The following is a 14,369-nucleotide window of genomic DNA, read 5'->3' on the forward strand; positions in this document are numbered from 1 at the left end:
TCAGCCCTGAAGCTCAGATGATTTCAGTGATTTGCTGTCGTTTTCTCCATCCCAGCAATACTGCCCATGGGACAAGGGGCAGACTGACAGAGGCCAGCAGCCTCAGCAGGGACACTTCTATCCCAAACCTGCCCCTCCTGTCCCACTGTAAAGAAAGGAAGGCTGAGGGGGAGGAATTGAGTGCTAAGCACAAAAAAAGGGGCCAATAAAGATGACATTCTTGTGCAATTTAAGGGGAAGGCAGCCTGACTAGGCAATGGGAGTGTAGGCTGAACCCCAACACCTGCTGGATGTAATGGACTCTGAAGTGTTGTTTCAGAATTAATCAAGTCATTTAAAATCATAGCTGTAGTCTCCATTCACTACTCCTGTGCATAAACGCGCTGATCCCGATACTCATCCATGTCGGGTGACTTGAGCAATATATCACCATAATTGCCATTTTAGGGCTGCAAATTGGAGCTAAAATAACCAGATGCAAAAGAGATGGCCATATCATACTCTCAAGATGGATCTACAAAGTTCAAGGAGAGTTCAAGCATGGAAGAAGCAATAGAGAGGGGTCAAGTGTAAGGAGATTGTTCATGTTCAAGAGGAATTAACTTTACAAATATATTGTTTCTGAGGTGGTAATTGTACCATCTTACAGCTATTCATACCTCATTGAATCTTTGCATTCTTCTCAGCCATTAGAGTGATCGTTCCTCATTGAAATAAATTTGATTTTGACAAAATATTCTGTTTTTAAACTGCAACTAATTTCCCCAAGATTTTCTGCTTTAAAACAATTCTCTCTGAAACCACGTAGCCCAGAATCAGCTACAAGATCTTCAAACTACAGCTCAGGGGCCACGGACAAGGCAAAAGCACTGAGACTGCCAATTCATTTATTGCCAGGAAGGTTAACAACACTCAGAGCTTGAGACTTCACCAAAAAGAGCCATTAGAGTGCTGTTCTCACCCAAAAGAATGTGCTGCGACTGTGGGCCTGGTCTGGAAACTTCAAAGTATTCAAGCACTTCAGCTACTGTGGATTTTCAGGTTGCCAAGACAGCAATGCCTTTTAGCAGTGCAGGATAGCATTTCCCACAGAACACACGAACAGAGGTTCAGGTAAAGAGACAGGTCAGTTGTTCAAACAGATCTCTGGACAGACACCGAGCACCGAGGGCGGGAGGGGCTGTAGCAGCAGGAACCAACTGTCCCTCTGCCTCTGGCCCAGGCACACAGCAAAGGGCTCCCACAGTAAAACAAGCACTGCCCTCAGAAAACAGCACTCCTACACACCTCTGCAGCCCCGTAAAATCCAACCAAAAGGCATTTTAATAAGCTCGAGGGCACGGGCCTATGCAAGTTTTAAGCCACTCATCAGCACTAGTTTAAGTAATTCCTTTATCTGCTACTCTTAGAGTCAGGTGAGCACATTAATTGTGTTTGTCTTCCCAGATTCAAATTGCACCATTTAAAGTCCAATTTCAGGTTATTTCTGAACCACCACCAGGCCTAAGAATTACTGTCAGCATCTAATAAGCCACCTGCACAGCCAGAGAAAACACACTTCCCATTGTTCCTGTAAGGCTGGCTAAGTCTCCCAGTGATTTCACTGGTAAGTCTCCTGTGATTCCAGCGTGCTGCTGCTACACTTGGAGCAGACAAAGGGGCAGCTCCCAGCCCTGTAAATCAGCCCAGCACCATTGTGCTGGGAGAGCCGTGCTAATTCATCCTGCAAGGAGCTGGTGACCTGAGCCCTCCCAACAATGGCACTACAGAGAGCTAATGTGCTATGGGTTACTTGGTAATTCCTGCAGCATAATTGGCCAACATGGAAACGGTAGGAATGATTGAAGTTCATAACTAATTGCAGCCATTACTGAGACAGCATTATTTATTATGAACTGCATGTAGTAGGCCTGATTCTGATTTCACTCACATCTCATTCCAGGCAGTTGTTTGACAGGTGACGTTTCCCATGTGCCCAGCTTCTGGAATAGGCCCACCCTCATGGCAACCGCTGTGTTTTCAGCCCATCAAGTCCTACAGCACACTGACAACATGGGGAAAGCAAGGTCTTCAGGGCTTGGACTCTAGGCTGAGTAGAAAAAGGTCTGCATTTAGCTTGTTCTTTGCTTCCCTGTCAGCAGAACTCTGCCAGCCCACCCCTGCTGCTCCAGGCAGCCCACTGACCTGTCTGCCTCTTGACCCCCATATTTACCTGGCTGCTGGGTCGGGTGGGACTTCTGCAGCCTCATCTGACAGGTTCAGCACTGGCATTCCCAGTGTTTCAAATCCTCACATGCCGCTTTGTATGGAAGGGGAACAGAGCGGGTAGATTCCCTTAAAAAGCTCACATGGCATTTACAGCTCAAAATACATGGCTTCCATTTCCCATTTCCTTCCAGAGGTCTGGCCACTGAGTCTGTGCAGGAGCTTTTGGCAGCTGGCCTTTCTTGGAAGTCCTGCTTTCAGCTATGGGTGCTCAGTGCACAAACCCAGCTGTAGGGAAGGTGGCTCAGGGCAGCATTACTCAAGTAACTTTGGAGCTTCCTAAATATAGAGAAAAATCAGTATGAATTCCACTGACACTGCCCTGTGCATGGAGTCATGCACAAACATACAAATATGTGTGTGCATATACATAAAATGTATGAAAATCAGCTCTCCCCAGAAATGCTCTTGTTGGACACACTCATTACATCTGACGTGGCCAGGTCAGAGCCTGGAGTCCCTTGCCCAGAATGAACAGTTCCATATCTTTATTTTCCTGAGAGCCCTTGGCTAAAAACCATCATCTGCAAATTGCAGTTTTTCTCCACCTTTCATAAATATCAGCAATAGTGCAAGCCCTCTCTCCCCCTCTCTTTTTCTTATTCAGGATATCAGGCAGATAAGAGTTATCAGTAAAGGTCATCCTCAATTTCTGTACAGAAATGATCTGTCTCCGGTATGTAATAAACATTTATCCATGCCTTTATTAGCTATATTGGATCTGACAGTTCTGTTAAACCATTTTCTTTCATTTTGCTAGGTCATGACGGTTAATGCTGCTAAAAAATCTCATCACTGCTTTGGATCACTGTATTGTCTTCCCAGCATTAGCAGGATTTTGTAAAGGTAAGCACTGGCTGGAATGACCTATTAAAGTTACAGCCCGCTGAGCTCCTGGCTTTTTTCTCCCCACAATAAAAAGCAAAGGAGTGCAAAGCATAAATTCTACTCTTGGGGTTATATTTAGTTGGGCAGCTGACATTTAGGAGAGCAGCCACTTCAGGCCCGCTTTGCACTGGTTTCACTCCATCCTTCTCACAGCCTGGAGTTTCTGAGATGGTGCTGGAAGCCACAGCATGGCAAATGAGCGCAATTAGTAGGACCAGGAGGTGATGATGGCCCAGTCAACCCCCATCATGCCAGCAGCACATTAGGGCAGCTGCTCAGAAAGCGCTGGCTCAGCACAAAGCCACAGGGAATAACAGAGAGCATGAATATGCTGCTGAGCCTTCCCAGAATTGGGATCTGCAAAGGCAGCAATGGAAATGCAACTCCCTCCCATGTGCCTGGGCAAGGCTCACGGTCAGTGCAACTCTACCAGCCTCTGGGGGAAGTTCAGTGCAAGTCTAAGCTGCTGTGCCCTGCAGTGGGCAGAGGCCCCCTCAGCCTGCTGTGCTGCCAGGCACTGCAGTCAGGAACAACAGCTTCCTAAGGCACAGGTATCCCTTGTGATGGTTGGCAAGAGAAACCTGTCCCAGGAAGGAACTCCTTCCTTAACCCCACTGAGTTGTGAACAGCTTCAACACAGTTAGGAAGCCCAAAAGAACACTCTACTGAGCGCAGAGCAGGGCAATATGGGGATACTGCAGCCAGAGCGAGTGAACAGGAGCTACCTTAAACACCCATACCTAAAAATCTACCTTCTGCCTGCAGCCCTGGTTTCAGGCTGTGACAAGGGGCTTGAGATCAGCAGTATAAAGGGCCACATCACCTCTTCAATTCCCTGAAGCAACCCCTTATTTGCCTTATTTGGCAGCAACAACCCATGCTCTTTTCTCCTCCAGTTGTACCCAGCTGTAGCTTCACCAGCTTCCAAAGGCGAACAGGAACAGACTGCAGCAACTCACAAGAACAAGCAAAATGTTATCCTGGTCTCCAAGACAACAGGCATATCAAAACAGACAAATGTGTCCAAGTGCTTCTCCCTATGCTCTCCATCTCCCTGTGTCCTGCTGGCCTGTGTTCCCTACGGTCCATGTGCTATGTATCTGCAGCAGCAGAGGTCCTACCTTCCTCATAAAAACGAATGGCAGCCTTGTACACACAGGGGCTTGTGTCCCTGCTGCCAGGACTCTGGTCAGCCCCAGGGAAACACAGGAATCCCGTGCCCTGGCTTTCCGCTTGCCAAAAATCCCACAACTTCCAACAAAGGAAGATCAAGGGTGCTAACCCCGCTGCCCCAGCTGACTTAACCCAAGCCACATTCCCAGTACCCACGTTCAGAGCGAGAGGCCTCCCTTCCCTGCTCCTCAGTGGCCACCCAGCATCAGCATCTCCCAGGATAATTCATGACCAGGCGGCCAATGGCCCAGGCTGGGCAGTGGAGCCTGCTCAGACACCATTATCCTTCTCTCCAGCCCAGGCTGGAAGTGCACACAATAGACACACAGCCCCAGAGGTGCACTCTGACCCTGGTGCTTCAGACCACCAGGCTGCTAAACAAGGGGCAGCACCCCTGTGGTCATGGGAATCTCCAGCATGCGTTTAAAACCAACGCTGTGTGTTGGTGAGCTTTGCCTAAGCTAGCTCTAACGTTTTCAGGGGTATATCTATGTGCAAGGTGTTCTCACTCTGGATATACACAGGCAAACACACGAGCAAAAGGGAAGGAAGGAGAGAAAACTCCTCAGAAGAGCATTTGGGTGAGCAACTGCTGCCTGTGATTTTTCATGTATGGCTCTGTTTCCCAGTTGTTCTGCTGAAACACAGCAAAGGGGTTTCTGCTGGCTGAGAGCAACTCACATGCTCCACAGAATTCACCCTCAGCAGCCAGTTTTGCCAAGCCCAGCTCACTCAGTACAGCTCCTTCTCCACACATCCCAACAGGACTCAGAGGGGATATGAAACAACTGGGTTTGAAGGGCCAGTCTTCCAGGAAGATGAAAGTCCTGATGTCTGACTTCTCTATGAGCCAGCAGATTTGTGCAAAGAAGCAAAAACATCCATTAAAATCACCTAATGCATCAATTTGCCAAGTTACTTGTCTTTACAACGAGACGTAACATATCCTGCTATATTCCGATGGATTTTAGCAGCAGAGAACAAACACAGTCCTAAAAAATGAAACACATATCCAGATAATGCAGCTGGTAGTTAATGATTACAGTACATGACACTAAGAATCCACCAAGTCAATGACACTGAGCTGATTTCTCTTCCCTAGCTTCTGCTAAGCAGGTTGGCAAAGATGGAAAAAGATTGATCTACTAACGAGTTTAACACAACCCTGAAATAAATCACATCCAAAAGCTAGAAGCCTGCCTCAGTTTAGTAGTTAAATCATTTATTCCTAGAAAAAAAAAGCCAAAACCATAACCTCCAATCCTGCCCTGAAGTCATTACCAGCATGATTCTCTATTTGAAGTCTTGCAAAACGCTCAAGGAATGGCCCTTGTGATTTGGCCAATGCAAAAAAGGCACTTGGCAGATTTGCACAGGCCAGAGGAAACAGGGATCCCAGTATGAGAATATTAAATTATTATGGCTTTTGCATCAGGGGGCACAACTGAGAGTGGCCCCCCTCCTCTGCTGGCCAGGCTGTGCCACTCCCTGCCGTGAGCTCTCATTGTCATACCCAATATTGACATGCTTTGATAATAATAACATTGTCAAGATAATAGCAGGGAACTTTCAGCAGAAACTCCATAGTCAAGAGCCAGCTGTGCACAGCTCCAGCCGCTTTTGCTAAGAAGATCCCTTCAAAAAGCAAAATTCAGTCTTGCTCCTGAGAAAAAAAGAAATTATTCCATTCCCCAAAAGCAGAAGAAAGGAAAGAAGGTTATTGGACAAGAGAGGGATGAAGACCACTTCCTAGAGACATTATTTTTACATGAGTTTAAATTTCTTTTTGTTCCTGAAGGCATTTTGGTCAGTGCAAGCAAATGACACTGCAAACAGAAGAGCAGGCCTTAAATCACAGAATAATTACCTTTGTGAGCTTTATTGATTGCACTGATCGAGCTGAAAGAGTTGGGGGGCTTTTCTCCTTTATCCACCTTCTTGCATGACATAACTATTCAACAGCTCAAATGAGGTGGGACATAATGTGATTTTTGGCAAGAATAGTACTATTGTTGAAGTCCAAAAAAATCTGTTATTTCTAAGGGTTTTGGCAAACTTGCTCCTTTGTCCACCCAAAATAACAGCTTAAAAAAAAGAAAGGAGAAAAAAAAAAGTCTGCTCCCTCTCCCCTTTGCCCTTTCTCCCTGTCTCAGACTGTGTCATCCTGATTCAGCCAGGCTGAAGTGCTTCAGAGCACTGTGCAAAAGCCCTGCCAGGGTGCAGGTGGCAGGCTGAGTGCCCAGGGGACAGGAAGCCCACCCTCCCCTGCAGTGAGGAGGGCAGCCCAGCAGCCCACAGCACCTGAGGGCTGGGCAGGGGCAGGCAGACCCCACGTGCCTCTCCTGTGCTTTTTGCTCACTTTGGCCTCCTTTCACATTTTAATGTCATCTGAATTCAAGTATTTTCTCCAGTGACTTACACTCCTCTCCAAATCAGTTGAGATATAGAAATTAGATATTTGCTTCTGGGTTCAGCAACTTTCTGTGACTGGACTGCACTGAGCTGTGCTGGTCTGTAACCTCAGCCCCAAAGCCCTTTTCACCAACAGAGGGAGAAAGGGGATCAGAGTTAAAACCACCTCGAGCTAAACCAACCTTCCCTCTCTCCTCCTGACTTGCTGCAATTCCATCAGGTCTGTATTTAGTCCTTTAGCATAACTCAACTTACAGACTGCAGGTTGTAGAGTGTGAAAAACAGGGGTGGAATCCCACAGTGTTTCAGATCATTTGTCCTGAGCAGGGTTTACATGTTTCTGGCTCTTGCAGCAGTCAGAAGCAGGTAGTGCAGGCACAGAAACCTACTTGTGCTTCCCATGAAAATGGGGACATGCCTTTTCACTGACTGGTGTCTTCACAGTTATTCACAGAGCAAGAGTGACATGAGCATAAATTCCCAAGAGGTGAAATGCCTTCCCTGACTCATGTTTGCAGTGCACTGCTGTCTGAGCAGGAACCAGCATAGAAGAGGCAGCACAGAACAAAAACCCACAGAATTGCCTGGGTGAGCTGGAGGCTCAGGAAAGACATTTCCTGAAGGTGGGATGCTACTGAGGGAGCGGCAACCTCTAAAAGAAATAATGAGCAGAGATGTCACCTAACTGGATACTCTTAAGAGAAATAAATCCTAAAGTAAGAACGGCAAGTCCTACCCTCACCTCTGGTAGAACTGCCTTCTTCAGAAGGGTTTCAAAAGCAGATGACAGTGCAAATAATCCATCATTCCCTCCCACGGACTAACATGGACACGGTGTCCCACCACCATCTTCCTATCAGAAGACAACAAAAAGAGAACAAGCCATTTTTTAAATGCTTTCAATCATTTCAATCACACCCTATCATTCTGGCAGGGTAGACACAGACATACATTATTCAAACACAATATCTATGTCTCAGCAGCACAGCCTTGCTCCCCCCAAAAGCACTAAGCCCAGGCAATGGGTTACCTGCGTGCTCACCTCTTCCTGCCTTTGGCACTTCCATGCTTGGCCAGGCAGTCTCCCATTGGAGGCCAACAGAGAGGCTGCCTCACCCCCAGTACTAGAGGCAGCATTCCAGCTGAAGCCAAGAGAGTGGAAACTGCCTGACCTCCCTGACAACTTCATTTCCCTCCCTCTCTCACCAGGCCCTGCTCCTGTGTTTTAGCTCTGAATTCCTGCTGTGCCACTCACTTGCCCTTCAGGAGTAACAAGTGGACATCACTGTGCCTTTCAGAGGGAAATAGGTCTGCAGAGCACAAGGAAGAAATCCAAGGGATAGAAAACAAGGAATAAAACCCCATTTTTTTTAGTCCAAACCATAAGACATATACATAAATACAGAATGTAGGATTTGATGGGTTTCCTGGCTTTTTCCCCGCTTGGACAAGCAAGGGAACAATCATTTTGCTGGGAGCTGCTCGGTGTGGAAGGGCAATGTCAGGACTCCTGCCACAGCCTAACTGTATCCCCAAGGTAGCTGCTCTCTCCTTTGAGAGGGGCACTGTGGGACAGGCAGGAGAGGGGGAAGGGGGAAGCTTTTCTTTACACTTGTGCTGTGCTGAATGTGGACCATCTGTGCCCCCAGCTGGAGTGCTGGAGATGGTCTGGCACTTGAACCACACCATATTTACAGATCTAAACACAAATGGCTACTGCCTGATTGTTTCATGATTCATTAGTCAGACAAGCTCTCCTCTCCCGCCAGCACAGCTGTTACAGAGTAAACCTTTGTCACTTAATAGGCCTGATTATTACTTTCCATCAAAGGTATTGATCTGTGTCATCTCTACTTAAGGGAAAAGGGGAGAAGCGAAAAAGGGACCAAAATGTGTCAGGAAAACAAGAAAGGGGGGGCTGGGGGAAATTCCTAAAGAATGACATTTGTGTGGCGAGTAGGGGCAGCGGTCACTGCGTTTCATCTCTCCTGGCTGTCCCGTATTCATGTATTCATGTACCACGGGGCCGGGGTTACTCGTGGAGATGAAGCCTCTCACATGATGTGCCGCTCCTTGCGCCGCACCAGACTGCTGCAGTCACACAATATGGCCATGCATATAATTGGTCGGCCAAAGACACAATGTGAATTAACAAACAGGATTTAAAAAAAAGAGATCAACTGAGACACGCAGCAGAAGGTAAAAACACAGGTTCATCTCCAAACGGCAGGCGAAGGGCTGAAGAGATTGATGGCGAGACTTCAGCGAGCACCCCCAGGGCTGAGCCCTCGCCCACCAGCTTACACCAGCAGAGGAGCTGGCCCTTTTTGTTCAGCACACGAGCTCGGGTAGGACGTGGCCCCTTACATCATTGCCAGGCAGTGCATTTCACCACAGCTTGAGAGCTCCTCGTGGCTCCGCAGCCGCCTGCCAAGCTGCCATTGCAGCAACCCAGGGGTACTGCGGAGTCACTCGCCCCACTGGCAGGAAGAGGTTTGCACCAGCCAGACTGGGAGTTTCATGGCCTCTCTGACTCCCAGCACTGCTACCAGCAGCACTCCTGCTTCCCTGCTGTATTTGGGGTGGTATCTGGTACCCACCATGCCAGCTCCCGGGCGGGATGTGGCAGTGGGGAGTGAGAAAGCTCTCCAGCAAAGGGTCTCACTATTTCCATTTTCCTTGCATTTAAGGGATCATCTCCCCTGAAGCCAATTCCCAAAGCCCTTATCCAGTCCTCTTTCAGACTAAGCAACAGTAAAAGTCTGGGAACTACAGGACAGAAAAGGAGCCCCAGCAGAGACTGCTTGGCTTGCACCCACAGCAGCACAACAGTGTCACAACTCAGGATATTGGGATCAGAGAGGAATAAAAGCAGTAAGTGTGCCCTCAGAGCTAAACACGACACACAGAGGCAGCATAGATATTCTGAGTGCTGCATCCTTCTCTCTACCAATCCAGGAACAGTTCTGGGAGCAACCCCAAAGTTACTGGTGCTCAGCTACCCTATAACACGTGCTTTCTGGGTGAAATCCACTCCCCTTGTTCCACATCTTCATAGCTCCAGGACAGGGCAAGGAATCATCTCGTAAGAGCTTTTGGACCAAAGAACTCCAGAACCCTAACTCATTAACAGACCAAAACACACATGACTAAACCCATGCCCCTCAGGAAACCTGCCCCCTCCACTCAGCATTTCCCCCAGCCCACCCAGATCCCACCCCTACCTGCTCGCTCCTAACCCCGGGGCATACGCATTTTAGCCAAGGCTGCACACGTGGCACCAAGCAGGAGTTGTGGCACACAGGATCCCTGGGAAGCGTTGCCTGGCAGTCCTACACGAGCTGTGCCCTGCGCCCAGGGCCCGGCGCTGTCCCGGCGCCAGGAAATCAGCCGCTCAGGCACAGCAGCGGCCGCGCAGGAGCAGGAGGGAGCCAGCAGAGCCAGCAGGCGCCTCTGCTCTCATCTCCTCCTGCGCTACAGCAAGTACCAGCGGGGCAGGGGTGGGTGTGGGGAGTGAGGAACTGCAGAGATTCCGGAAATTTTAGCTTTACCCACTTATCTTTCCATTGTACCAAGGAAGAAAACTGCTTAGTCAGTGGTTAAAGAGGGACCAAAACCGACAGACTGAGGTGATACCTTAGGGCTCAGGTTAGGAGCAAATACCTTCCCATTTAAGAGCTGTCTTGGCAGGGCAAAGCATGCCATTTTGTCACAGAGGCATTCACAAGGAGTCAGGAACAGGCTGTTGGGAACAATCCTACAGCAGGCAGGTCCTCACCATTGTCAGTGCTTCATTTCCTTCCCGTGGACGCCACCTTTGATTCTGGTAGTTGGTGACAAGACTAGAACAAAGAGCCAGCAAGGGAGAGGAAAAACACAAAAAACCCAAGGAAAAAACCTCAGTCAAGTGGCTCTGAAATAAAACCTTAGTTTTCCAAAATCTGTCCTATCCCGGGACTTGCTGAAAGTAGGGTTTTATTACTGCTTTTTCTTTCTGTCCTCACTCATGCGAATCAGGAGCAATTGCACATGAGCCCCACCTGCTGTTAGTGTAGCCCAGTAAGACTCTGGAGACACACCAGCATTACCAGCAAAACCTCCTCAACTTCACAGCAAAACTCAGACAGAAACTTTTTATGCCCCAACATCCAGAGTTATGGATCCTTCCTCCTAAGTCAACAGGCACTACTGAGTGGGGTGGATTTCTCACCTACTTCCAACAGTGATTTTCTCCTTTCCTGATGTAGAAACAAACCCCTCAGACAGCCGTGGCAGGCAATGGAGGCCTAAGGCCTGATAGCATGACTTACCTCCATGCCACAAGCATGGCCCTGATTTCTCTGCAAGAGGCAGCAGCAGCACCTGGCCAAGCCCATCCCCGGATTTTCCATATAAATATCTATGTTGCAGCTGGTATAAATTGCAGCAGGGCTGTGTCAGGTTCCCTCTGTGAGCCTGGTGAAGTACTGCCCCTCACAATTGAATTGTGTCATCAGCCCAGGACACCTTCCCTGGGAGGGGAGGGAGAAAGGGAAGAAGAAAAAAGGGAAAGATTCAGGTCAAACGATTGATTACGGCTCTGAGTTACAGGGGGCTATTGATTTTTCATTACACACCATGTACTGCTGTAAAGCGGCAAAAAGTAATTCATTGATCCGAGCTGTGGGCCATGGTCACTTATTGGCTTCCTGCCACATCCCATTATTCCGAGTTCTAAATGTATACTGAAGTCAGTTCATTCTCATCATTGCCTCCTGTCACCAGAAATGTCTCTCACTAACTATTAGTTTAATCACCCCTTTCTTACAATGGTAATGAGTGATAACATCCAGCATTATGGCAGATTCATGAATATTATTCATTATATTCCAGCACTGCATCTCACAGTGCTCCAGTTAAGGGTCTGTGGTGTCTCCCTTGCACAGCTCCCAGGCCTGGGACTTTATAAATCACTTCTCAAAATTTGCTGCTGGCGGAAGTAAGGATGTCTTGGTTCTGGAGAAAATATTGTTGGAACCACTCTCTGCAAAGTCTTTCTGGCCACAGTTTGGCTGCTGTCAATGAGAGCTGGAAAGGGGAGAAAAAAAGGGGGAGAAAGAAGAAGAACTTGGCCAGCTCAAGAGCTTTTTGCAATGGATTAAAATGCCATCATTTCACAAACAGGACGATCTCACTGTTACATTGCACAGCTATTCAAGGACAGGCACGCTCTTCCTGCAGCTGACACACAGGCAGCACTGCCCTACTCTCTTGCTGAGAGCAACATTTGAAATCTAAGAATGTCTTCTCTGAAACCTTTTGCCTTCTGTGTTTGATAACCTGCTCTTTGAGAGCGCTGCCTGCCACATTTTCTCGCATGAAGTGGCTTTTCCAATGTGTTCCGATACACTGCCTCCCCCTGAAGCCAACCTCCTGCCCAAGCTCTTCACAGTTTGTGGCAAAGGAGAAGATGAAGCCTGCTAATTCCCACTTCTGAGTCCAGAGCCTGCTCTTGAGAGGTCAAGTGGGGCTCGGAGGGGCCATCTGGATAGGAAAGGAACAGCGAATTCCAGGCATCAACTTGCTTTTGTGCAGTGGGGCTCTGCAGAGGGAGAAAGAAGGGTCCTACACATGAGGCAGTGAAGGTGGTGCCCACTGTAAATGAACTCTAGTGAGGAAAAGAGCTAATGGGTGTGTTACAGCGTGTGGGAATAAGGTAGAGGATGACTGCAGGGTCAGCAGTGATCTGCCTAAAGGCATCAGGTAAAGCCCAAGAAAGCTCTCGATTCTCAGAGGATGCTCCAGGGATAAATAACACCAGACACACGAACAAAAAAGCAGCTCATCCATGTCAGGTAGTTATATGGGTAGCTCCTATTATCAATAGGCACTTGGCAATCTCTGCTGCGTTTGTTCTCACAGCACCCTGATGAGGGAGGGAAACACAACCCTTGCAGATGGAGCAAGATCTGCCTGGGTAGATCTCGAGTGTGTCAGGGCAAAGTGTCGGTGAAGGCAAAGAGAGCAGGACCCTGATGGTCCGAGACACTTCAGCCTCTATATCCTACAGGATATCACTTGTGACCCAGCGTGCAGATGCATCTGAGGATTTTGACCTAAGGCAAGCTCATACCAGGAGCCTGCAGCAGAGCAGACTTATCTCCCGTGTTCTCTGGGAAATGTCACTCCCACTTCTGCTAAGACAAACACAGCCACCATGGACAGGAGCCTCCTGCACCTGCATGGCATTCCCCAGCCTCACAAGAAGTTAGAGACAGCTCAGAGCTGCTATTCTGGCTGCCTGAGCATTCCTTATCTCCCAAAAAGCCCCGTGCCTGCAGCAGCCAGGTCATTTAAAATGGATTGGTTGATGCCATTAAATCTCACCCTAGGAATGAAACCCTTACTGGCAAGACCTGCTTATTCCTCTAATGTCCTCACCTTGTGCCAAATAAACAGCGTTGATGTCACATCGTTTGCAGAGGACAGAAAACCTCTGCAGAGCTGCAACCAACAGCCCTTCTCAAGACCCTGCCAGAACATAGCACACATCCTGGGGTAATAAAGCCTTCATTTCAAGCTTCAGCACACCTGAGCTGAGGCTGGGATTCAGCAACATGTCCAGCCACAGCTTCAAGCCCACAACAGCTCCCACCTAGCCTCACTTTGTATGTCCCCATGTTTTATTCACATTTTTAACCTTTAAACCTGTTAATGGCAGGGTTAAAAGAAAAGGGAAAGGAAAGGAATGTTGAAAGGGGAAGACAAAACCCCTTCAAGACTCTGTACCTTATCCTTCTCTGGTAACTTTTGCATATATCAGCCTCCTGTAACCAAATCTGAGAGAGCACTGACACTTTTTTGAGACAGTTCAGTTCCTGCAAGGTGGAGAGAACCAACATTTTGCTACAAAAGCAACTTACAGCCCTTCTTCAGAACTGACCCCTTCTGTCATTCCCAGCAGGTGCCTTTCCTTCCATCCACGCAGTGGGTCTATCAGAGCCCATGAGACTGCAGAGCCCCGTGAATTATGTGTGTGCTTGTCAGAAGCATGGCCTAAACACTTAGAGTGCTGTAAATATCAACTCAACAGCTGCTGTGCCTTACAGTTCAAGGTAAGGCAGAATAGCTGACGTAAATTGTGCCAGCGTGCTATCAACATAAAACAACAGGGCACGATATATTACCGGGAGCCCCGAGCACTCCACATCTGTCTCGACACCACCGTGAGTTTGACACCCGTCAGTCCAAAGGAGAAAATACAGCTCGCAGAGGAAATCATTCCAGGCCTATCACAGGGCAGGCAGGCAGCACTCTGCTCAGGCAGCATTAAAGGATTTGGGCCATAAGGCACAGGCAAATATGCTGATCTGTTCCACAGGAAAGTACCTGTCAGGATGAGTCTCAGTCCAGCTGGGTGCCCGCACCAGCACGTAACCTCGAGCGCCGATTTGAGGAGAGCTGCTTGCAATTTCCATTTATGCACATACTCAGGCTGTGCTCATGCACCAGGGCAGCCTAGACCAGGCTCTGCCAGCTGCTGCCTCACCACAGCACTTCAAACAGCCTGAATGGCCTGGGCCAGCCTGGGACCCAGTCTGCCCTTCACCACAGATCCCACCGTGCCCGTTACCAACTGCACTGCTGTAAAA

At 48.4% G+C, this 14,369-nt stretch overlaps 3 long non-coding RNA genes across 3 annotated transcripts in view; 1 reads left to right on the forward strand and 2 right to left on the reverse strand.

Moving 5' to 3' along the window:
- The window catches only part of LOC135412593 (uncharacterized), a 227,612-nt gene that overhangs the window by 191,888 nt on the left and 21,355 nt on the right, over positions 1-14,369 (reverse strand). The window lies entirely within an intron of this gene.
- LOC135413807 (uncharacterized) lies at positions 1,868-2,540 on the reverse strand. Its single transcript, XR_010430389.1, has 2 exons — positions 2,213-2,540; positions 1,868-2,089 (listed from the first exon to the last, which is right to left on the reverse strand). It is a non-coding gene; the product is annotated as an uncharacterized LOC135413807 (long non-coding RNA).
- LOC135413808 (uncharacterized) lies at positions 3,375-4,171 on the forward strand. The gene is made up of 2 exons (XR_010430390.1): positions 3,375-3,567; positions 4,050-4,171. It is a non-coding gene; the product is annotated as an uncharacterized LOC135413808 (long non-coding RNA).

This window comes from Pseudopipra pipra, chromosome 4 (genome assembly GCF_036250125.1).
Source record: "Pseudopipra pipra isolate bDixPip1 chromosome 4, bDixPip1.hap1, whole genome shotgun sequence".
Lineage (NCBI taxonomy): Eukaryota > Metazoa > Chordata > Aves > Passeriformes > Pipridae > Pseudopipra > Pseudopipra pipra.